Source organism: Manis pentadactyla, chromosome 11 (assembly GCF_030020395.1).
Source record: "Manis pentadactyla isolate mManPen7 chromosome 11, mManPen7.hap1, whole genome shotgun sequence".
Lineage (NCBI taxonomy): Eukaryota > Metazoa > Chordata > Mammalia > Pholidota > Manidae > Manis > Manis pentadactyla.
This window is the reverse complement of record NC_080029.1, coordinates 59,227,053-59,254,036: the sequence shown is the minus strand read 5'-3', so window position 1 is coordinate 59,254,036 and position 26,984 is coordinate 59,227,053.

Genomic DNA, 26,984 nt, shown 5'->3' with positions numbered 1-26,984 from the left:
CCTAATGTACTATACACAATAGATTCACCACCCTAATCAAACCCTCTCTTTACTTATTCAGTCCTTCACCTCCAAAGAGTACCCTGCAATTGCTGATCTGTTTACTCTCTCTCTATTTGCTATTTCTTGAATGTCAACTGGAATAATGAAGTGTATAGCCTTTCCAGGCTGACATCAGTTAGCAAAATGCATTTATGACCCATTTGTTTGTATGACTTAGGAATATTCCCTTTTATTTCTGAATGGTATTCTATTGTAGGATTGTACCAGTTTCTTAATCCATTCATCTATTAAGAGAAATTTGGATTTCTTCCAGTTTGGGGTGATTATGTTTAAAGCTTTTATAACCAGAGTAAATATAAGTACAGGCATAAGCTTTTAAATCAGTTGAGTAAATATCAAAGAATGTGATTTTCTGGATAGTATGGTAAGACTATGTTTAGAATTTTTGGTTCTTCATTTAACTGGGTTATACAAAACAAGCTAAACACTTGATTTATAGTGAAAAATCTATGTCTTCATTTGACTGTTAGAAACAGAAACAATCATCATATTAGGATTAAGTGATATCATGTCAATAGTTATGCCTTCCTTTGTAGAGAGAGGTAATCACTTGATATAATGGGAGGTTCCTGGCTTCTCCTACCTCATGACTTCTCCTGCCCCTGGAGGTCAACTCACCATTAATTGTCTGTCATGTTTTGTATTCGTTTACTCCTCTCTGTCTTCTGAATTATTAGCTCACTACTTACTTTACCTTGTCTAGTTTTATGTCAAAGACCCCTAAGTTGCATTAGTACAATAATATTCCCTCCCTCACTACACAAACCAGCAGCAATAAGGCAGTGCAAGTTGGCCCTGTGCTTACCCGCCCCCCCCATTCTTGTATCAGGAGATCTCAGCAGAGAAATTGAGCTCCCGCTCTGCATATACATATAGTCACAAGGAGGTATGAGTCAGTGCCCTATTTTTACCAGAAAAGTGTCTGTGGGGTTAAGGCCAGAACTGACCTTATACTCTACCATCTGTAATGAGTCAGGATATTTCAGTGCTCCACTCCTGCTGGAGTGGCCAACAGGCCATAGTCAGGAGATGAACTCCACTCAAGTACACCTAAATGCCACACCTCAGTAAGGTGAATGACTGCTAAGAATAAAGATTAAGTAGGATCCAGAATCTCGTAATATTCAAAAGTGCAAGCAACAAAAGAAAATCATCATATCAAGAGCCAGGAATAAAGCACAACTTGAATTAAAAGACAGTAACAGAAAAAACATTAGATGATTCAGATACAGGAATTCTCTATAAAGGATTTTAAAGTACCATTCATAAAAAAATTTAAGTAGAAATACTTATGAAGCTGAAGAATAAATAGAATAATATCAAGAAAAAATAGAAATATGGAACCTAATTTTAAAATTAAAACTATAATAAACAAAAGGAAAACCTCAGTGAACACCTCATTAACTGGAGATGACAAGGGGAAAAAAAAATCAATGAATTTGAAGACAGCTCAAAAGAAAATATGCAATTTAAACAATAGAGAGAAAATACACTAAATTTAAAAAAAAATGAACAGAATCTCAGGGACCTGTGGAAGAGTAAAGCAACATTTAACATTCGAAGCATTGCAGTCCTAGAAGCAGAGGGAAGTGAATATGGGGCTGAAAACAAATAGATGGCCAAAGACTTAAACCTACAGATCTTAGAAGTTAAGCAAACCACAAACAAGATAAAGTCAAAGAAATCTCTACAAAGGTACAGAAAAATCACATCTCTGAGGACCAAAGAAAAAAATATTGAAAGAAGCTAGAGAAAAGTTGGATTCACCTAGAATGAAACACTAATTTAAATGACATTGGCTTTCTCATATGCAAGTATGAAGGCTAGAAGTAAGTGACAAAGCATTGTGCTGGAAGAACAGATCCTCAATTTCAAATTCCATATGGAGTGAGAATATCTCTTAGGAATGAAGGTAGAAAAAGGATATTCTCAGACAGAGGAAAACTAAGAGAATTTGTTGATAACAGATCTAATCTTAAAGAATGGCAAAAGTATTTTTTCCAAGCAGAAACAAAATGACACCGATTTAGGGTTTGGAAATACAGAAAAAAAAGAAAAATAAATAAATGGATAAAGGTATTGTTAAATATCATAATATACTTCCCTTCACCTCATGAGATTTCAGATCGTACTAGATGACTGAAGAAAAAATTTGCATACATCAAGGTATAACATCTGATATGATGCTTAATATATTTAGATGGAATACCTGAACAGTTATAATTGAAAATTGGGGAAGGTAAAGGGATCTAGAGGAAATATGGTTTCTAAACTTCACTTAAAGTGGTAATATGTTGATGATATAGACCATGGTAAATGCCTATGTATATAGTAATACCTGTAGCAACCACTAAGAAACGTTACAAAGCAAAATTTAGAAGCCACTATATATAAATAAAATGATATTTTACAAAAGTTTAAGTAACACACAGAAAATAAAGAAAACAGAGGAATAAGGAAGAAAGAAAACAAACAAACAATAAATAAAATGGCAAATTTAATCTTAACATTGAAATAATTAGTTTAATATAAATGACCTAAATTTAACAATTCTATGACAGAGATTGGCAGAATGAGTAAAAAAACACAAGCCAACTTTATGTTTCAGTTAGCTTAATTCAAAATATCACATAGTTTAAAAGTAAAATGACAGGATCCTAAATAACAACAGAAAAGCAAAAGTGGTATTGGATTTAATATGGCGGTGTGAGAGGTGAGACAGAGGATTCCTCCTAAAACCACATATAATATGAAAATATAATTAATACAACTAATCCTGAAAGAGCAACAGGAAAGAGGGCTGAGCCAGACTGCAGACACCTGGAGAAAAGAATAAACCTCACGGACCAGGGTAAAGTACCAAAGCCATGGCCTGATGGGACCCAAGCCCATCCCCAACCCCAGTTCACTGGCGGGAGGAAGAGAAACAGAGTGGGGAGGGAGTGGAGGCCTGGGATTGCTGAACACCTAACTATGGAGATCTTTTCTGGCAGTAAAAGTCTACATTTAACGGTGCTTTCATGGTGCTCTCGTGATTAGGGGGGTTGGAAAGTTAAGACAGGCAGCATACCTGGAGAGACTGAGATTCCAGCCACTTGTGGAAAACAGGGATCGATATCCAGCTACTCCAGGACAAAATAAAGGCAGGCAGACTGAGAGAATTCCTAAAAGTGAGAGGGCTGCTAAAGGGGCAAGGATCGCACAGAACCTACTGCTCAGGAAAAAGGATAGGTAGACAAAATTGTCTGGGTGCACTCTGCCCAGCAGGTTGGGAACTTTCACAATCTTCAGGCTCTCAAGACCTCTAGCTGGCTAAACATCTCCAAGGACCCCCTCCATGATACAGTCTACTGCGCCTTTCTCCCAGCCAGCCCCACCTGGCTCGGAAACAGGCAAACCCTACCCTGGCATTATATCAACCAGAGGGAAACCCTGTCTACAGCAGCTACAAGCTCAAAGCATAGAGGCTTATTATACTGTGTGTTCAGCCCACTGGTTCTGGAAGTAGAGGCAGGCATAGCAGCTGGAAGCAGGAAACAGCTCTTTCCTCCCCCCAGGCACCAACACCACTCCCCTGCAACCCCTGACATTGCTCCAAAGGCTGAGCATCTCCAGAGAATACAGCATCTGGGCACTAGAGGGCGCCACATACAAATATGAAACATCGAAGGAACCTGGTTCAAACAAAATCATACAAACAACAGAGAAAGAGTCAAACTGACCTCATGACTTTTCCTGAAAGAGATTTCAAAATAAAAATTATTAACATGATCACAGAGGTACAGAAAAATATTCAAGGACTTAGGAATGAATTTCAGTTGGAGATCCAAATATTACTGAACACAGTATCAGAAATGAAACAGAATGGAAGGTTTTAAAAGCAGATTGGATATGGTGTAGGAGACAATAAATTAAATAAAAATTAGAGAAGAGGAATACAAGAAGCTGAGGCCCAGAAATAAAAGGATCTATGAGAATGAAAGAATATTGGGAGAACTGTGTGTGTGTGGTGGTGGTGGGGACCAATTCAAATGGAACAAAATTCACATTATATGGATACCAGAAGAAGAGAGAGAAAAGGGATAGAAAGTGTCTTTCAGGAGGTAATTGGTAATTGCTGAAAAACTTCCCAAATCTGGAGAAGGAGATGGTTTCTCAGGAAATGGAGGTACACAGATCTCCCAACACAAGGGACCCAAGGTAGACAACACCAAGACATATAGTAATTAAAATGGCAAAGATCAAGGATAAGTACAGACTATTAAAAGCAGCCAGGGAGAGAAATGAGATCACATACAAAGGAGAGCCCATAAAACTATCATACTTCTCAGCAGAAACCTTACATTCCAGAAGGAAGTGGCTTGATGCATTTAAATGTATTTAATGCAGTGAAGCAGAAGGTCCTCGAATGAAGAATACTTTATCCAGAAACACTATCATTTAAAACTGAAGGAGGGATTAAACAATTTCCAGATAAGCAAAAGCTGAGAGAATTTACCTCCCACAAACCATCTCTACAGTCTATTTTGGAGGGACTGCTATAGATGAAATGTTCCTAAGGTTGAATAGCTGTCCCCAGAGGTAATAAAGACACAGTAAAGAAAGTACAACAGTTAATTACTAAGCAAATGAAAATAAAATCAACTATCCCCAAAGTCAGTCAAGGGATAGACAAACAGTACAGAGTATAATACCTAATATATAAAGAATGGAGGAGGAAGAAAAAGGAAGATAAAAAAAGAATCTTTAGATTGTGTTTGTAATAGCATACTAAGTGAGTTAAGTTAGAAACTGATAGTAAGGAAGTTAAACTTGAACCTTTGGTAACCACGAATCTAAAGCCTGTGATGGCAATAAATACATACCTATCAATAATCGCCCAAAATGGTCTGAATGCACCAATCAAAAGATATAGAGTCACTGTATGGATAAAAAAAAAGACCCATCTATATGCTGCTTAGAAGAGACTCACTTTAAACCCAAAGACATACACAGACTAAAAGTGAAGGAATGGAAAAAGATATTTCACATAACTAATAGGGAGAAAAAAGCAGGAGTTGAAGTACTTGTAGCAGACAAAATAGAGTTCAAAACAAAGAAAGTCACAAGAGACAAAGAAAGACATTACATAATGATGAAGGAGTCAATCCAGCAAGAAGATATAACCATTATAAATGTCTCTGCACCCAACACTGCAGCACCTACATATGTGAAACAAATACTAACCGATTTAAAAGGGGGAAATACAGTGTAATGCATTCTTTTAGGAGACTTCAACACTCCATTCACTCCAAAGGAGAGATCAACAAGACAGAAAATAAGTTAGGGCACAGAGGCACTGAACAACACATTAGAACATATGGACCTAACAGACCTCTACAGAATTCTACACCCAAAAGCAGCAGAATACACATTCTTCTCAAGTGCACATGGAATATTTTCAAGAATAGATTATGTACCAGGCCACAAAAGGAGCCTTTATGAAATTAAGAAAGATTGAAATTGTACCAAGCATTTTCTCAGATCACAAAGGTATGAAACAAGAAATAAATTACACACAGAAAATAAAAAATCCCACAAACACATGGAGGCTTCACAACATGCTCCTAAATAACCAATGGATCAACGATCAAATAAAAATAGAGATCAAGCAATATATGGAGACAAATGACATCAGTAATTCAACACCGCAATATCTGTGGGATGCAGCAAAGGCTGCGCTAAGAGGAAAGTATACTGCAATACAGGCCTACCTCAGGGAAGAAGAACAATCCCATATGAACAGTCTAAACTCACAATTAACAAAACAAGGAAAAGAAGAGAATGAGGCCTAAAGTCAGTAGAAGGAGGGGCATAATAAAGATTACAAACAGAAATGAACTTGAGAAAAATAAAACAATAGAAAGAATCAATGAAAGCAAGATCTGGTTCTTTGAGAAAATAAAATGGATAAACCCCTAGCCAGACTTATCAAGAAAAAAAGAGAGTAAACACACATGAACAGAATCAGAAAATAGAAAGGAAAAATCACTATAGACACCACTGAAATAGAAAGAATTATTAGGGAATACTATGAAAAACTATATGCTAACAAACTAGATAATGCATAAGAAATGGACAACTTTTTACAAAAATATAACCTTCCAAGGCTGACACAGAAAGAAGCAGAAAATCTGAACAGACCAATTACCAGCAATGAAATTGAATTGGTAATCAAAAAACTAACAAAAACAAAACTCCTGGACCAGTTGGCTTCACTGCTGAATTTTATCAAACATTTAGTAAAGATCTAATACCCATCCTCCTTAAAGTTTTCCAAAAAATAGAAGAGGCAGGAATACTCCCAAACTCATTCTATGAGTCCAACATCACTCTAACACCAAACCCAGGCAAAAACACCACAAAAACGAAAATTACAGACCAATATCCCTGATGAACATAGATGAAAAATACTCAACAAAATATTAGCAAACCAAATTCAAAAATATATCAAAAAGATCATCCATGAAGATTCCAAGGATGCAAGGGTGGAAGAAAATTTGAAAATCCATCAACATCATCCACCACGTCAACAAAAAGAAGGACAAAAAAATACATGATCATCTCCATAGATGGTGAAATATCATTCAAAATTCAACATCCATTCATGATAAAACTCTCAATAAAATGGGTATAGAGGGCAAGTACCTCAACATAATAAAGGCCATATATGACAAAGCCACAGTCAACATCATACTTAACAGCGAGAAGGTGAAAGCTTTTCCTCTAAGATGGGGAACAAAACAAGGATGCACACACATCCACTTTTATTCATCATAGTACTCGACGTCCTAACCACGGCAAACAGACAACACAAAATATAAAAGGCAACCAGATTTGCAAGGAAGAAGTTAAACTGTTCCTGTTTGCAGATGACATGATACTGTACATAGAAAATCCTAAAGAATCCACTCCAAAACTACTAGATCTAATATCTGAATTCAGCAAATTTGCAGGATATAAAATATGCAGAAATCTGTTGCATTCCTATACAGTAACAATGAACTTGCAGAAAGAGAAATGAGGAAAGGAACTCCATTCACAGTTACATCCATAAGAATAAAATATCTAGGAATAAATCTAACCAAGGAAGTGAAAGACCTATACTCTGAAAACTACAGTACACTCATGAGATAAATTAAAGAAGATACCCATAAATAGAAACACATCCCATGCTCATGGATAGGAAGAATTAATATTGTCAAAATGGCCATCCTGCCTAAAGCAATCTACAGATTCAATGCAATCCCTATCAAAATACCGACAACATTGTTCAATGAACTAGACCAAATAGTTCTAAAATTCATATGGAACCACAAAAGACCTCAAATAGCCAAAGTAGTCCTGAGAAAGAAGAATAAAGCTTTGGAGATTACGCTCCTTGACTTCAATCTTTACTACAAAGCCACAGTAATTAAAACAATTTGGTACTGGCACAAGAACAAACCATAGAACAATGGAACAGACTAGAGGTACCAGATATAACCCCAACCATATATGGTCAATTAATATACAATAAAGGTGGTATGGACATATAATGGTGAAATGACAGCCTCTTCAACACCTGGTGTTGGCAAAACTCGACTACCACATGTAAGAAAATGAAACTGGATTATTGTTTAACCCCATATATAAAAGTAAACTCAAAATGGATCAAAGACCTGAATGTAATCCATGAAACCAAAAAACTCTTAGAAGACAACATAGGCAGAAATTGTCTGAAAAGAAGCATGAGCAACTTCTTCCTGAGTGCATCTCTTCGAGCAAGGGAAACAAAAGAAATAATGAACTCATGGGACTACATCCAACTGAAAAGCTTGTGTACGGTGAAGGACATCATCAACAGAACAAAAACTCATCCTACAGCATGGGAGAATATGTTTGTAAATGACTTATCCGACAAGGGGTTAACATCCAAAATATATAAAGAACTCACATGCCTTACACCCCAAAAGCCAATAACCTGATTAGGCAGAGGATATGAAGAGACACTTCTCCAAAGAAGAAATTCATATGACTAACAGACACATGAAAAGATGCTCCACATCACTAATCATCAAATAAATGCAAATTAAAACCACAGTGAGATATCACCTCACACCAGTAAGGATGGCCAGCATCAAAAAGGCTAAGAACAACAAATGCTGGTGAGGATGCAAAAAAGGGGAACCCTCCTACACTGCTGGTGGGAATGTAAGCTAGTTCAACTATTGTGGAAAGCAATGTGGAGGTTCCTCAAAATCCTAAAAATAGAAATACCATTTGACCTGGGATTTCCATTCCTTGGAATTTACCCACAGAATACAACTTCTCAGACTCAAACAGACATATGCACCCCTATGTTTATCTCAGCACTATTTACAATAGCCAAGAAATGGAAGCAACCTAAGTGTCCATCAGTAGATGAATGGATAAAGAAGATGTGGTACATATACACAATGGAATACCATTCAGCCATAAGAGAGAAAGAAACCCTACCACTTGCAACAACATGGAGGGAGCTGGAGGATATACTCAGTGAAATAAGCCGGGCAGAGAAAGACAAGTGCCAAATGATTTCCCTCATTTGTGGAGTATAACAGTGAAGCAAAACTGAACAAACAAGATAGGAGCAGACTCACAGACTCCAAGAAGGGACTAGTAGTTACCAAAGCGGAGGGTTGTGGGAGGGCGAGTGGAGGGAGAGAGATGGGGATTCAGGTGTATTAGGTTTAGTACACATGGTGTGAGTGGTCACAGGGAAAGCAGTGTAACACAGAGAAGGCAAATAGTCAATCTGTGGCGTCTTACTGCACTGAGGGACAGTGACTGCAGTGGTGTATAGGTGGAGACTTGATAATATGGGTAAATGTAGTTACCAAATTGTTTTTCCATGTGAAACCTTCATAAGAGTGTATATCAATTATATCTTAATAAAAAATTAAAAAAAAAGAATAGAAGTGGCTATGTATTTGATGGAGCAGATTTAGAGAAAAGAAAATTTCTACAAAGAATGTTATATAGTGCTAAAAATACCAACTCCACCAGAGAACATAACTATCAAAATATAAGTGCACCAAAAATCAGAGCCTTAAAATACATGAAACAAATATGGTAGAGCTGAAATGAGAAATAGACAAATCCACAGTTAGAGCTGGAAACTTTAACACCCCCATCTCAGGAACTGATAGAACTTCTAAGAAAGAAAATTAGCATGAATATAGAAGATCTGGACAGAACAAATGACCAACAGGTTACTATATATATATATATATATATATATATATATATATATATATATATATATATATATATATATATATATATATATATATAACACTGAACATTTTTTAAAGTGTCCAAGGAATATTCACCAAATAATCAACACCCTGGGCCCTAGAACATGCCTCAACAAACTTAGAAGTTCTGAAAGCATATAGCATGTATTTGCTGGTGGTGCTAGAACCAAACTAGAAACTAATAAATACAATAGAGGAAACCTCTAAATACATGGATATTAAACAACATACTTCTAAATAGTTCAAAGAGTTTGAGGAAATCTCACAGGAAACAATATAATACAGAACTTAATGAAAACACACATAAAAAAATATTTGGGATGCAGTGAAAGTAGTACTGAAGGGGAAATTTATACACTAAAAAGATTAGAAATAAGAAATGTCAAATCAGTAACCTACATTCCAACCCTCCCCCCACCAGAAAAAAAAAATGGAAAAATAATAGCAAAAGAAACCAAAAGCAAAAGCAAGAAGGAAGGAAATACTGAATATCAGAGTAGAAATCAAGAAATTGAAAATAAAAATAATTTTAAAAATCAAAGTAAAAAATTTGGTTTATCAAAATATTGATAAAACTGTAGCAAGACTGATGAAAATAAATGAGAAAAAATACAAATCAGCAATAACAGGATTGAAATAGGGGCATTAGTACACATTCTGCAAAAAAGATAATAAAGGGATAGTATGAACAACTTTACATTTAGAATTTTGACAGTTTGGGAGAATATAAGGACAAATTCCTCTAAAACTACAAACAACCAAAAATTAACCAAGGTGAATAAATAATATGAATATCTATATAGCAATTAAAGAAATTTAATTCTGTTTTAAATATTTCCCAGAATATCTCACTTTGTCCTGATGATTTCACTGGAGAATTCTACCAAACATTTAGAATGAAAATCAATTTTACACAGTCTCTTCTAGAAAATAGAAGAGGAGGGACATTTCCAAACTCATTTTCTGAGGCCAGAATTAAGCTGCTAGTCAGAGCAGACAAAAGAAAAAAAAAAGGAAAAGAAAATAAAATCAAACTACAGACCAATCTCTCAGCAATGTATAAAAATGAGTATGCACCACAACTAAGTGGGATTTCTCAGGCACACAAGACTTTTTCACCATTTGAAAACCAAACAATGTGATCTACTGTATACACTAAGAAAAATCATGACATGATTTTTTACATCATTGAAATAGAAACAGTGTATGACAAAATCCAATGTTAATATATGGTAAAAACTCTCAGTAAATTAGGAATAGAAGAGAATTATTTAAACTTGATTAAAAAGTCTGCAAAAACTCGGTTGCTAATGTGTAATACTGATAGACGGAATGCTTCCCCCCAGGACAAGGATATCCTAACTCACCACTTTTATTCAATAGAGTACAGAGAGTTCTAGACATTGCATAAGCAAAGTTAGTGAAATAAAAGGCATACAGGTCAGAAAGGAAGAAATAAAGCTGTCCTAAGTGTAGACATGATGGTGACCTAGAAAATCACAAGAAATTAAAAACTGAAAAGTGGAAACACCTAGAACTAATCAGAAGTCTAGGAAAGTCAAATAATTAATTATCAACACATGAAAACAGTATTTTTATCTATTAATAATGAATACATAGAAATGCAAATTAAAAATACAGTATCATTTACAATCACTCCAAATAAAATGAGATGTCTAGGAATACACTTAATAAAACACACATGGATCTATATGCTCGGAATGACAAAAGGTGGATGAAGGAAAAGCAATTTTTAGTAAAAGGATAGACATACTGTGCTCATGGATTAGAAGATTCAGGATCGTAAAGACGCCAACTCTTCCCAAATTGATTTTATGGGATTACTCTAATTCTTATCAGTGGCTTTACACACATACTCTTAAAGGGCACATGTATGCACTCACACACAATGGAGTGGATGTAAAATGAATGAAATCTCAATAAGCTTTGTAGATGGTACCAATATTAATTTCCTGGGTTTGATATGGTATTAGAGTTATGCAAGTTGTTACTATTTTGGTTTACCATTTGGAGGGTGCCATAGAACTTACTGAACTTCTTTCTTTTGCAATTCCCTTTAAATTTACAATTATTTCAAATTAAAAAGTTAACAATAATGCAATGTTCTGGAGATCTTTCCTTGGGTAATATTATTTGAAGACTCCTAAAGTGATTAAAAGCTTCAAATTTTAAGAGGGTCAAAAATATGGTACTTTATAAATAATTTAAGGATACATTGCTGTCCAACTAAAACTAATGTGAATATAACATCAGTTTATAAAAATGTATCTTTACAGCCTTTATTGGTTTTCCTCGTTAATTTTCCTACTTAATTTACTGCTACAAAGATTTCTTTCAGTCAAGGCAACTCTGCATTTATCAATATTCCTTTTATGTGATTCCTTTCCTAAAATACATACCAAAACCAAAATCAACCTCTTAGGCTAATAGACCAATGTGTTTCCTGCCAGAACATATCTAATAAGAAATAACCCTGGAAATGTCTTATTATGGTCGAATTGACCATTTGCTATAACAAAATTTAAACTACTTATTTTAATATGTGTCGTGGCAAAGACATGGTATTATATATCCAAATAACCCATAATTGCCTGTGTTAAGTTTGATTTTGTGTATTTCAAAATATTTAAAAGTTATTTTTGAATCAGCTTATTGATTGTGATCCCCTAAATATGGCAACTTGGTTATATATTAGAGGGGTAGAATATTTTTTTAAATACTCATATGATGTGCAGATGATGTTTGAGTAATTATACTTATCTCTAAGTTGAAAAAAAGGCATTCTTTTTTATTATTATTAAGGTACCACTGATATGCACTCTTCTGAAGATTTCACATGAAAAACATCTTGGTTACTACATTCACCCCTATTATCAAGTCCCCCTCACATACCCCATTGCAGTCACTGTCCATCAGCATAGTAAGATGCCACAGAGTCACTACTTGTCTTCTTTGAGCTATACTGGAAATAGGCATTCTTAAAGGCAAAAAAAAGACTCATTGCTATTACCTCTGAATCTACTATATTCAAAATTTTCTGCAGAAAAAAGGATAGTGAATTACATGAATCTTTTGTTTATATGACTAAGCATCAAAATATTTATAAATGTTTTAATCATTCAGTCTTCAAGTGATGCTTGGAATTATGTAAACCAGTTTAAGAATTAACTAATTCCATGTGGAAATTAAAAAGTAATCTCTGTTCAAAATAAATCACATAGACTTCTATAATTCTGAAAAAAATTCAGGTCATTTTATTTTACTTTTTTAGAAAAAATCGTACATCTCTGGCTTTGCTTTACGTGTATGTGTGTGTGTGTGTGTGTGTGTGTGTGTCTTGATAAACAGTGGTCAAGCTAATGACAGAGATTCTTTTACCAGCCAAAACTTCTTATTTCACTTTGTTTAGCTCAAAATGAGTCCCTAGAAGAGATTAAGAAAAAAAAATTACGTACAAAGAACCTTGATATTTTATACTCTGTATTTTTCAAGATGTTCACAGCAAAGCAGGTGTTGCCTTCTGTGATTTTTGTAGGCAAATATTCAATCTATTCCTCTGTCCCCCATATGCATCCTATTGCTCTGAAATTAATACTAGTAATACTAAGAAACATAGATACCCCTTTTAAAATACAAATCACTACCCCTTATTTAAATTACACTATCACTGGTATTATGAATCCAATTAGGGTTTTAACTGCTTAATTATTTCCTTTACCCTGGAAAAATAAGACAGTCATTGTTCCATATTGTTTAAAATAAAATAAATACAATTCTCTCTTAAGTTTAGAGTACCTTCAATGTATGTTGTAGTTTGTAGTAATGTGTAGAGTAAGGTGAATACAGTATGAGTGTACACATAATTTACAATCAATGAGAAATTGTATTTGTATGAACAGGAAGCACAAATTTCAAACTTGGAAGTGATGTATAGCACCATTTAAATAAGTTGTTGGATTCTGTCCGTCTGTAAATATCCTATGGTTCCTGAATATTCTTTGACCTTTTTCTAACAAATATCTAACAAACAGTCTACATTTAATATGTATTGTGCCATTTGCCCTCTTCAGTTCTCCATTTAATTGCTGGATATGGCAGCCAGCCTCCAAAATTGTCCCGTGATTAACAACTCCTGGTGTCCATGCCCTTGTGTATTACTCTCCTACATTGCATATGGGTTGTTCTTTTTGTCCAATGAAATGTAGCAGATGTTATGGAAGGTCATTGAATTTATTCTCTTATGTGTTACTTGCTTCCTCTTAAAACATTAGCTTTGTAGAAAGCCACTTGTCATGCTGTGAGGACACTCCAGCAACCCTTATAAATAAATCCATTTGGTGAGAAGCCGAACCTTTCTGAAAACAATCAGCAAGGAAAGGGACCTTCAGTCAACATTTTTCTTGGAACTGAATCTTCTGGTCCCTGTCAAGCCTTCAAATGACTAAGCCTTAGGTGACCAACTAATTGTAAACTTAGTAAGACTCCAAGCTGTAACTACTTAGCTAAGCTAAACTGTCCCCATATTCCTGTAATAGAAACTGTGAGACAATAAATATTACTATTAATGCCATTTTAAGGCACTCACTTTTAAGGTAATATGTTAGTAACAATAGGTAATTAATACAGATTTTGGTACCATAAGTGATACCTTAGAGGGAACAAAAATTTGAGTATTATTGGAACTAGATACTGGGCATAGTCTGGAAGAACTTTGAGCAAAGTGTTCTCAAAAGCTTGAAGATTGTTGAAGGAACTTTTTGTAGAAGCATGATGACTTTTTAAGAGGTTAAGAGTGAGGGCTTAAAGAGAAGTGTGAAAAACGTTTCTAGAAACTGAAAGAGGATACATTTTCTGTAGTGCTCAAAAGTTTAGCAATTCTGCTACCTGGGATAATATAGGAAGTAGGAAAATTTGCCTAATGAACTAGCTAAGATTTCTAGACAAAATGTTGAGGGTGTCACCCATCTTGATATTTACATTAAGATTCCAGAGAGGAAAGGTAAGGTAATTAAAGGACTATTATCAAAAATGAGTCTAAGTTTATGGCTTTGAAAATCTCAGCTTCTCCAGATAGCAACTAATGCTAAAACAGAGATTTTTTTTGTTCTCAACCTTTTATGTTCTCAACCCTGAAAAGAAAAGAAAATAGAAAAAAAAAAAGTAGGTAACTATGTGAAGGGATGGATCTGTCAACCTGATTGTGGTAATCATTTCACAGTGTATACATGTATCAAGTCATCATGTTGTAGACTTTAAAAAAATACAATTTTGTTTGTCAATTATACCTCAAAAAGCCAGGGGGAAAGGAAAAAGCACTTTTAGGAAAAGATTGAATCCAGAGCACTTTGAGAAAACATGCTTTATATGGGAAACTGAGGTTGTTATTATAAAATCATTTGTTAAGATCCCCAAAAGATGAACAGTGGTGCCTCAGAAGACATGCAATTAGACTAAAGACACGAAAGATTTAGAGGTGTTCCTCAGGCATCTCAATAATCAAATAATAGAGATTCTAATAGGCTTGTGGACTTTTTTCCTCAATAGAAGCTCAGGCCATAGATATTGAAAAATGTTTGTGGGAGACTTTTATCTACTGAAGTCAATTTCAGTAAGATTTACCAGAAGTCCACACACTTCTAAAGGGTATTACATTTACAGGAACTCTACCAGATTAGAAAAAGACAGAGAAAATACAAAATGAAATGAGAATTTTGAACCCCCAAATTTCTGCAAGCATAAAACAGGCTTAGAAATCTACTCACCTGCAAACACATGCTACCTTTCATGAAAAAAGAATGGTGATCTTGAGATCAGATCTATGAACCATGTAGAATTATTCCCAGTCTCTGAGTTCTAACCAGTAAACTTTCAACATGTACCAGTTTGAATTTCGAAATTTCTATGAAGTCCTTTGTGCTACCAAATATTCCCTTTTTGAACAGAAATGTATATGAGTTATCTTAAGTCCGTCTCACTGTTGTTTGTTGGATCTATGTGGAAAAGATAAATTATCTCCTTAGTTTTACAGTGTGAGGAATTTAACCAAGAAGCTATACTTAAGGAATGATACATGCATGATTAGATTCTGAACTTTGAGCAGATGTTATAATGGGAAGAAATGTTATGGAGGATAGCTTAGAAGGGGATGAGTATGTTTGTGTGGGGGAGCACATAAATAATTTGTGGCCTGAGACTGTGGTTAAAAAATGTCCAAACATTCTTTTATTCTTAGCTCTTCAAAAGGTGAAAACTAATTCCCCACCACTTACAGGTGGCCTATACTTTGTGACTCATTCTAATAAACAGAATGTGGTAAAAACAATGGCGTCACTTCTAGATTAGGTTATAAAAGGCATGTGTCTTTCTTCTTGCTCTGTCTCTTGGATTACTCACCCTAGGTGAAAGCTTTATTGTGTAAGTGTTCCTATCTATATTATCATTAATTGATTTCAGTTATTGAAAAGTTATTGAGATCTCCAGTAAAAAAAAAAATGCTGAATTTATTTAGATTATCGAAGTGGGAATATAATGTGTATCAGTAAGTGATAGAGTTTATATTTTTTATTTCTTTTAGGAATTTTAGAAAATACCAGCTGTTGTAAATTTTAATGGATTAAAATATGTTAATGATAGAAATACCAGGCAAATTTATCTAAAAATAATAAATTTTGTTCTTATGAATGGAATACTATTATTTAATATTTTGAAGGATCAGCCTACTTACCACAAAGTTACATACCAAATATTTTGGAAGATTCATTCACCACATGTTCTTGATTTTAGAGGAAACTATTTACTGTTTAATCAGGAATTTTTATCCTAAAACACATATAGAATAACAGAGGAAAATATTTTATGATGTATTGAGTATATATCAGTTGTGATAAATTAGTCTGTTTGAATATAATTTGTCACATAGTGATTTTGAATATCTTAAAATGTCTCATTTTAAATTATCTGAAATATATTAGGAATTCCACATTGAATTTTATTTGAAAACTTGAAACAAAGAGAATATTATTGTTTATGTTAACATTACAATTCCCATTATTAATGACAATAATAATACATTATATAACTAATGATTCTTTTGAAAAATAATCCATTTCTAAAGAAATATTTTTGAAGATACCTAGCTGGTACATAGAATAAATGATAAAATTCCTCAATGAATAGTTCTTGCCAAGTTTTTAAATCTCAATATTACATTTGTACCTTTTATCTTTAAAGATAAAAACTGTGTTTTAAGGTATAATGCTGAAACATGATTCTAGTTTTATCTAAACTCATATAGATTGACTGTACATCACTACACTACCGCTGTTCTTTTATATATAGTAAGTTATTGAAACTAGAAACTCTGTTTATGATATGTGGGTTTCTTAAATTTTTTTTTCATGTTTGAAAATATATAGAGAGATAATATTCGAGTTTTAAAGTAAAATTCCTCTTTTTAGTTTTTGAAAATTGACCTTACCTGTTGCTAAATCATAAAATTGATCCCTCTTACATCCGCAAAGATGTATATGAAATTGCACAAGAATGGTTTTAAGCCAACAAACCTGACTGTCACTTGATGGAGGAAATTAACAAATATAAAGACATAATCTAGCAGAAAAAGGACCAACCCTTATGAAAATACAGAAGGAAATACAGGAACGGTATACAGGTGCCCATCCAAGCCCGTTTTCAATGAAAGCTACATTGCCCCGTACTTGATTGGTCTTTCCTGGGTTACTTTTTGTAGATTTAGCCACATTGCAGTCCCACATAGTACTGTGCATCCTTCTCCCCTTGGTAACAGTTAAGAGTTTTTCTATGATTATAGAATTTTGGCATGTTATGAGAGTATAAGACTAGAGTTTGGTAAAGCAACTTAGTGAATTTCTACACCTTACCCAGTGCCTCACCCCTTAAGGCACTCAATTAATGCAATTAAATGAAACGATAAATCCTTCAAAGATAAATAGTGCCTTGCAACTTAAATATCTGACTAATAAATTTTACTGTAACTGATGCTATCCATGCTAAGCTATATCCCATATAATTTTATATCCATGTATCTTGCATATTTTGTAGAACATATTAACCAGAAGCTGTATTTATTCCTATTAGCTTTTATATTTTTCATTAGACACTGATAAAGTATCCTCTATTTTAAATAATCCCAAATGAAGCTTTTTAAAAATAAATTGCTATTCCAGAATTTGATAAATCTGTGTCATTGACCAAATCAGTTTTTAAGCAACCTATTATACTATTAATACTACTAGTAAGAGTATTATAAACTATTAATATTACTATTATAAACTATTAATTATACTATAAATGGTTATAATATATATATAATATATATTAATAAACTATGCCATCCATAGGAAATCTATATGTAATATTAATATTAAATAAACAGTGATTTATGTTTTTAATTAGACATGTTAACATCATATTGTTCTATATTAATGTTCACACCTTTGTTCTGTTTGGAGAAAATAGGTTTACTATGCCATATTTCTCCAGTGTCAACATCTGTGTTTCTCAGATTATGCATGTATTTTCCTAGAGCTAGCCTGTGATAGTCCAGGGACTTTGGAAAACTGTAATCATGGCAGATACTTTTGGGCTATTAGTGGACAATTTTTTTTAATACTAAAAGCAATAAAATATGTTATGAAGTAGAAAGAAACGTTTCTTAAGGTAGACTGACAAAACCGGCATAAATGAAAGAGTCACTTCCACCAGACTTTATTCTACCTGACTTCTGGAGTTATAGATTCAGCCTCCCTTCTCAGAGGTTGTCTGGTGAAAACTTTGGAGAAATAGTATCTTGTACACTGCCTAGAGAAATTCATAGGGAGTGAAATAAATTCCATAAAGTGTTATTTGGCCAATGAACAGGAAGCCTCAGTTGCTTTATGAATTTAATTTTTATGTCAAAGTTACTGCATTGCCTGTACCACTCTGATAGTGTTCAGATTCTATTCAAAACTTTTTTCTCTGTGGTTCAAATTGAGCCACAAGTTCTTATTAGAGAACCACAGAGTTCAATGCACAGATGCCTATTAACTTTCAAAAGGATATTGTACACATTAGTTTATAAGTAGACTTGTGTTTGAAAAAGGGTAATAGTGCCTCAAGGCTGTTTGTATTAAATATGTATAAATGCATGTGTAACGTGAGATGAAAAATTCTTGAGGTGTGCTTTGGAACAGCTCTGATAAATAGAATTTTCTGCCATGATTTAATAGTCCATATCTACTCTGTCCAATATGATAGCTATTAATCGCATATGCATACAATATTGAGTACTTAAAATACTTCTAGTGTGGCTAGGATATATTGTCATTTGGGGAAAAAAAGACTTTTCAAAAGTAAGAGATGTGAAGAACTTAACTTTGGATATTTTTGTAAGAAACTGAATAAATCTGATCATAATCTCTACAGTAAGCAACTGCAGCGATTTTTAGGAATTAAATATATTTGCCACAATTTAGAAAGAGAAAAAAAAGGACTGAAGGTCTTAAATCATTCATCAAACATTTATGTTCTATTATATGGTAGGTATTGTGTTAGATAATGAACATTTAAAAACAGGATTGCTGCCTTTATAACTCACAGTTTAGTTAGGAAGATATATAAACAAACCTTTTCAACTAATTTTAATGAATGTTAAAAAGAGTGATATACAAGATTATAGCCTTGGCAAAAAGAAACTTTCCACAGAATTGACTGTGTGCTGAGCAAGGAAAGAAAGAACTGCTTTAGAAATGGAGTGATTGTCAATTTGCATCCTGAACAGTGAGTCAGTGTAAGACATCCATGTGGCAGGAGGGGGGGTAAGTGTACAAAACCATCAGTTAATGAAAGAACTTAGTACAAGGAACTTCCAGAATGGTTATAGCTTATGTTGGTGGTTACAAGCAATGGCATATCAATCAATTTAAGGCTAATAATAAAGGGACCCCCTAAGGCTTTCATCACAGAGGGTATAATTTAGGGTATAATTTAGGAAAATAGATACAGGTGTTAGAGGGCTAGAAAAAACAAATTCAAGATAAAATGTGATCATGACAGGAAAGCAGCTGCCAACTGGAGGCAATTAATTTTATAAGAATAGAGAAACTTGGAAGAGGGTATATGTGAAGCTGGGACTTAGATCTCTGAGGGGAAATTACCACTCAACTGGTGCCGATATGTTTGAGGGTACATGATACATTAGTTTTGGAAAGCAAAAGAAGTTGGAGTATTGCTGACAAGAATAGTAGTCAAAAGGAGAAAAGTAAGATGTTGATTCTCCCTAATTCCTGTTTTATTGTTTTTTTCTTTTAGTATCATTAATCTACAATTACATGAAGGACATTATGTTCAGTAGTCTCCCCCCCTCACCAAGTCCCCCCCACATACCCGTTCACAGTCACTGTCCATCAACATAGTAAGATGCTGTAAAATCACTACTTGTCTTCTCTGTGTTGCACAGCCCGCCCCATGCCCCCCCCACTATACATGTTAATTGTAATACCCCCTTTCTTTTTTCCCACCCTTATCCTTCCCTTCCCACCCGTCCTCCCCAGTCCATTTCCCTTTGGTAACTGTTAGTCCATTCTTGGGTTCTGTGATTCTGTTGCTGTTCTGTTCCTTCAGTTTTTCTTTGTCCTTATACTCCACATATGAGCGAAATCATTTGGTACTTGTCTTTCTCTGCCTGGCTTATTTCACTGAGCATAATACCCTCTAGCTCCATCCATGTTTTGTTGCAAATGGTAGGATTTGTTTTCTTCTTATGGCTTAATAATATTCTATTATGTATATGTACCACATCTTCTTTATCCATTCATCTATTGATGGACACTTAGGTTGCTTCCATTTCTTGGCTATTGTAAATAGTGCAGCGATAAACATAGGGGTGCATCTGTCTTTTTCAAATTGGGCTGCCGCATTCTTAGGGTAAACTCTTAGAAGTGGAATTCCTGGGTCAAATGTTATTTCTATTTTGAGCTTTTTGAGGAACCTCCATACTGCTTTCCACAATGGTTGAACTAATTTGCATTCCCACCAGCAGTGTAGGAGGGTTCCCCTTTCTCCACAACCTCGCCAACATTTGTTGTTGTTTTTCTTTTCAATGATGGTGATCCTTACTGGTGTGAGGTGATATCTCATTGTGGTTTTCATTTGCATTTCTCTGATGACAAGCGACATGGAGCATCTTTTCATGTGTCTGTTGGCCATCTGAATTTCTTCTTTAGAGAACTGTCTGTTCAGCTACTCTGCCCATTTTTTAATTGGATTATTTGTTTTTTCTTTGTTGAGGTGCATGAGCTCTTTATATATTTTGGATGTCAACTCTTTGTTGGATCTGTCATTTATGAATATATTCTCCCATACTGTAGGATACCTTTTTGTTCTATTGATGGTGTCCTTTGCTGTACAGAAGCTTTTCAGCTTGATAGAGTCACATTTGTTCATTTTTGGTTTTGTTTCCCTTGCCCGGGGAGATATGTTCAAGAAGAGGTCACTCATGTTTATGTCTAAGAGGTTTTTGCCTATGTTTTTTTCTAAGAGTTTTATGGTTTCATGACTTACATTCAAGTCTTTGATCCATTTCAAATTTACTTTTGTGTATGGGGTTAGACAGTGATCCAGTTTCATTCTCTTACATGTAGCTTTCCAGTTTTGCCAGCACCATCTGTTGAAGAGACTGTCATTTCCCCATTGTATGTCCATGGCCCCTTTATTGAATATTAGTTGACCATATATGTTTGGGTTAATGTTTGGAATCTCTATTCTGTTCCATTGGTCTGTGACTCTTTTCTTGTGCCAGTAACAAATTGTCTTGATAACTGTGGCTTTGTAGTAGAGCTTGAAGTTGGGGAGTGAGATCCCCCCCACTTTATTCTTCCTTCTCAGGATTGCTTTAGCTATTCAGGGTCTTTGGTGTTTCCATATGAATTTTTGAACTTTTTGTTCCAGTTCGTTGAAGAATGCTGTTGGTAATTTGATAGGGATTGCATTGAATCTGTATATTGCTTTGGGCAGGATGGCCATTTTGATGATATTAATTCTTCCTAGCCAGGAGCATGGGATGAGTTTCCTTTTGTTCGTGACCTCTTTAATTTCTCTTAAAGAGTGTCTTATAGTTTTCAGAGTATAGTTCTTTCACTTCCTTGGTTAGGTTTATTCCTAGGTATTTTATTCTTTTTGATGCTATTGTGAATGGAATTGTCTTCCTGATTTCTCTTTCTATTAGTTTATTGTTAGTGCATAGGAAAGCCAACAGTGGAGTCCCTGTCCCTTTAAGACTTTCAAAAGCACTTGCTTTTCTTTGTCCCTGGGGTGCCAGCTTTGGTCTAACTGCCCTGTTTCCCTAGTTTCCAGCACCCTGCGCATGCACTGTGTGTCTGTGCTCTGGTGTGGATGGCTGGGGCTGGGTGTTTAGCAGTCCTGGGCTCCCTCTCCCTCCCTGCTCTGACTCCTCTCCTCCTGCCTGGAGTTGGGGTGAGTGGCACTTGGGTCCCGCAGGGCCAGAGTTTGTATCTTACCCCCTTTCACCTGCGCTGAGTTCTCGCAGTCTGGCTGTTGTCCTGTGTCTTCTGGTCTCTCTTTTAGGGATAGTTGTATTTATTGTATTTTCAAAAATATATATGTTTTTGGGAGGAGATTCCCACTGTCCTACTCACGCCGCCATCTTGGCTCCGTAATTCCTGTTTTCAAGTCATCTTTCCATGATCTTTTTGTAGAGCCCAGTAAGAATTCAAAGGAGAATGTAAAAAGAATGCTTATAGTGTCTCCTCCAGTCTTAGCATCCTAGTGAGGAGGTATGATTTGGAACAGAGTAAATTACCATTCCAGTTGACTTCATTAGTCACTCAGCATTCACACATTCTCTTCTATGTGTTTTAACTTTCATGTCATTACAGTTTGTTTTATGCTTTCAGTTAATAACATGTAATTGTCTTTTGTGCAAATCAGGGCACTTTCACCATCTCTACAATAATGTGAGAATCAAAATCTCAACACTGATATTATGACCCTTGGGCAACAGCTCCAGTGTCCATTTCTAAGGAATGTAAATTACTTCTCTCATTCAATCACAGTGATTCCAGAATACTCTGTAATTTGGAGATTAAGTTATAAAGCTAACTACCATTAGAAATTCTTATATAGAATGCTAAGAAGAAAAGACAGAAGAGTATTTAATATAAAAGTAAGGATAGCTAACATGAACCTGTATATGTGAGAATATATGTATGTGTATCTGTATACACAAAATTCAAAAGGAAGAAAATGTACATAATCATATCAGTCCTTGTTTCCATAACAGGTCAAGTGCTATGATTGTTAGAGTTTCCTTCTTCAACCATCTGTTTCTTGGTTAATTTTCACCCAACCAGCACTTTAAGTGGTCTGGGTTCCTTAAGTGGTCAAGGGAGGTGACCATTGTCATATACCATGGTAAGGAAGGCCTTCAAATTAGCAGTGGTCAAAATTGTGGGTATAGAAAGCCCAATTTGTGTGAGTGGATTATTATGTGTCATAGTAAGAGGAGTAACTCCTTATCTAAGCCTTTGATTTCTGGAGTCGTTTTCTTTGAGCTTGGGCTAAACTGAAGAATATAACATGATTACTCAGTGTAAATACTCCATCCATTAAGGTACAAATATCATTTTCAGAGTGTTCTTGCTCAACTGATGCTGTAATTGAATCTTCAGTAGGCTATTACACTCTTTAGCTGATCTCTCATAGGAAAATCTTCTAAGTGATGTAGTAAGACTAATGAATTCCATAGGCAGGAGCCAATTGTAACACTTATTTTGATATGAAGTAAATTCCTTGACAAAAGCAACTTTGAATGGAATACTAGACCATAAGAAAGTCATTTCTAATTTTGCAGATTTTGATACTGGCAGAGAGTTGTGGACATGAAGTGCATGTCCCTGGTAGGCACTCCTTGTTTATTTCAGTAAAGCAAAGTAGTTGACATCTCCATATTGGACAGGATCCAGTAATACCAATCTGCCACTAGGTGTCTGGCTGGTCTCTATAGAATTGTGCCATTATTTAATTAATAACTCTTTATGAGGACAGCATTTGTCTTTGCTGTTGTCAGTGAGATACTCAGCAGTACTGGTAGCTGAATTAAATTTGGTGAGGAAAGTTCACTTTTGTTGAGCCTCTATACAGATGCCATCTCTGTTATGACCATGATATAAACTACATTACTATGTATGTGTGGGTCTAATTTCTATTTCTAATCTGCTCCATTAGTCTATCTGCTTAAGCCTTAGAGGAATGCTTAATTATCAGATAGTTTAAATCTGCTAATTTTGACCATCTTTGTCAAAATAGTTTTGGATCATGTTGGCTCTTCATGGTTCATTTAGTGCCATATACACTTTAAAATCAGCTTCCAAGTGTTCACACACACACACACACACACACACATATTCATAACTACTATGGTTTCTGACTTTGGTTTATTTTAATACATAGATACATTTACATAGACTTGCCATATTTATATTGTCAATCCATATTTACACCTAAAACTTTTTCAAGTCATTTCCAATCCTTCTTTGTGTTCTCTAAATGAGCTAATCCACAACATTACGTAGAGAAGGAGTTACAAATGTTATATCAAAGCATTTCTCATATTATAGAGAATTTAAAATTGAACCTAGCAATCTATTAGCAGGCTATATATACTTGATTCATATTTTAATTATTAGGTTAAAAAATAATTAGACCTAATGTTAAAAACTTGCATGGTAATATTATACTGTTCAAATTGTTTATACTTTCACTCTATTGTTCCTTTCTTCCCTTCTGTCTCGTCTCTCTCATACTTTCTTCACTATAGATTCCCATGTAATCAAAGGAATAATAAACTTTAAGTCCAATAATCTAGACTGTTGTCCTGGATATATGTATACTTTATAGGACTTGGAGCAAGGCACTTACCGTTCTCTATAAAATTGGTGTCATTAAGAACAGAGACTATGGAATTAAATTGCTTGTTTCAAATCCTAGTTCTACCAGTTATAGTAAGGGAAATTTTAACAAGTTTTTACTGCTATTTTCTGTTCTGTAGTTCCCTCATTTGTAAATAAGAAATAATTATTGTGGTATCTAACAATATTGTAGAGATTAAAAAAATGGGTTAGTACTTACAAACTGCTTTGAAGAGTGCCTGTCTTATAGTAAGCATAAATATGTTTGTTTTTAGTTATTATACATATCTCTTTCTTGTAATGCTGTCTTTAAAGTGAATTATTTTATGAAAATATGTGAAAGTAATTTGAAAAAGCAAAAAGTGTCATACAAAGTAAAACTTAGCAATCATTTGTTTCCTAGCAGATACTCTTATCAGTAGTCCAGGTGGTTTAGATGTTTATCTATATTCAGTATTACAATAATTTTGAAAACTATCAACATCTTCACTACATGCATATAATATAGGTCATGTATATAATATTATCAAAAGACTTGGAAATGTCTTAATACACTTCATAATAGATACTTTCTACATTATTCCCTCTCTTCCTAAGATGACACTCAGTGAAATTCAAATTTGGAGTGCTTTGGCACTTGAGTTATAGGCCAATGTGCTTTTTCAAGAGCAGAAATTGGATCAATTACGTATATCACTAACTTTGTGGTATGGGCTTACTGTAAGTTCAGTGATAGATAAGAAACAATTTTGGCCATCTGATCAACTTTTAAAGTGATATATTTTAATTCAAATTGAAAGATATATTTGAGTGACCAGGTAATAAATTTACATCTTAAAAGCCTGATATTGATATAAATCCAACCTTGAATATTTCTAATCCCATTTTTATTAAAACCTTAAGGGATAGATAGTTCTTGGATGTCTGATATAAAATATCAAATGCTATCTCCATTAACAAATGATCTATAAACAAAACTGTTATTGACCAATACTGGTCAGTGTTAAAATTGAATAGGCAAAAATATTAACCTTATAGAACTTTTGAAACTATGTAAGTATTAATTTATACCTATTAGTAAATAAATCTCTAAAGAAATTTCCTTTAAGGAGTACTAAAAATTGTTAGAACTTTGGCATGTTGATTATTTAATGAAGAATTCACTAGAAATCATTCCATAGGTAATAGAAATATTTGCTTTTCAAAGTGTAAATTAATATGATTCAATATATATATAATGAAAGGCAAATACATAATTAATCTAAAATAGGAACAAATAGAATTAATACTTATTATATACTTTAAGCAACATGTCACTTTTTTTTTTTTTTAGTTTCTTCTTATCCTAGTGTTTTGAAATCCAGTGTCAATTTTTTTATTTAAAACACAATTTGGTTAAAAATCTAAAATAGAAACAGAAGGGATTAATATTTAATATATACTTTAGTTAAGCAATTATATCTAAACTGTCATTTCAACATGTATTCAATATAAAAAAATTGATAATGAGATCTGTTCTATTTCGATTTCTTCTTATCCTAACATCTTGAAGTCCGATGTGTATTTTATGTTTAAAACACAGCTTAATTTGGATGGCCACATTTCACATGCTTAATAATAGCACACATAACTGGTGATTACTGTGTTGGACAGAGCAGATTGAGGTGGTATGAGAAAACATAAGTGAGGTGTATACATATGGTGATTGCTATGTTCTCTTCTCTGACAGTAGAGTCCATTTGCAGTCATCTGATTGTTGGCTGAAGCAGTTTCTAGCCCTTAAAGATCCTTGACATGTAGAGGACATTTATCAAGTTCTATCTCAGTTTTTGTGAAACATGTACATGATAGGTTTTTTGTTCATTACCCCTTACGTAACCAGCATATTTTATAAAATGTCAGTGAATCAGCCAATCTTTAAGTTAGGAAAGCAGAAGTGAAGTCAGAGGGAACCATTTAATAGTAAGAATGAGGGGCTTAATTTACCATAGGAAATTAAGGATATGGTGGTCAGAACACTGCCTTTAGGAACTCTGGAACTTTAGGCCACTCGTGAAGGTCACAACCAGTTATCCCAGTACCAGCATAAATTAATGAAGCATTCACAGCTAGAGAAATGCCATTTTTCCTGACCAGGGGAAAGGACATAGCAAATTATACACTGGACTTTAAAGACTGACCTGAAGGGGATGTACACCATCCTGGGGAGAGTACATTGATCAAAAGTAAGTCACATATCTAATCCTCACTCTAGAGTAATGTGATATACAATTCTAGCATATACAGAAAGGAGAAGTATATTTGTGAACAGTCCTAAAAATTGCCAGGACATGATAGAAGCTATGTTAAATGAAATAATGGGAGCCAGTTTTAATGATGATGAAAGTTACATATCTCCAGATTGAAAAGGTAGAGTTAAGTCCTAGAAGGTTAATAAGTATTAATTCCATACCTAAATACACACTGGTAAAATATATTAATGGGAAATATTAGAAGAAACCCTAGACAAAAGAAAGGTTATCTACAAATTGATACAACCAGACAGGCAAAAAAGCTCTATTAAAAAATACCAGAATATGTTAGCATATTATATTTATATTTAAAGGAATTCAAAGGGAAGGATTATAATAAGTGACTA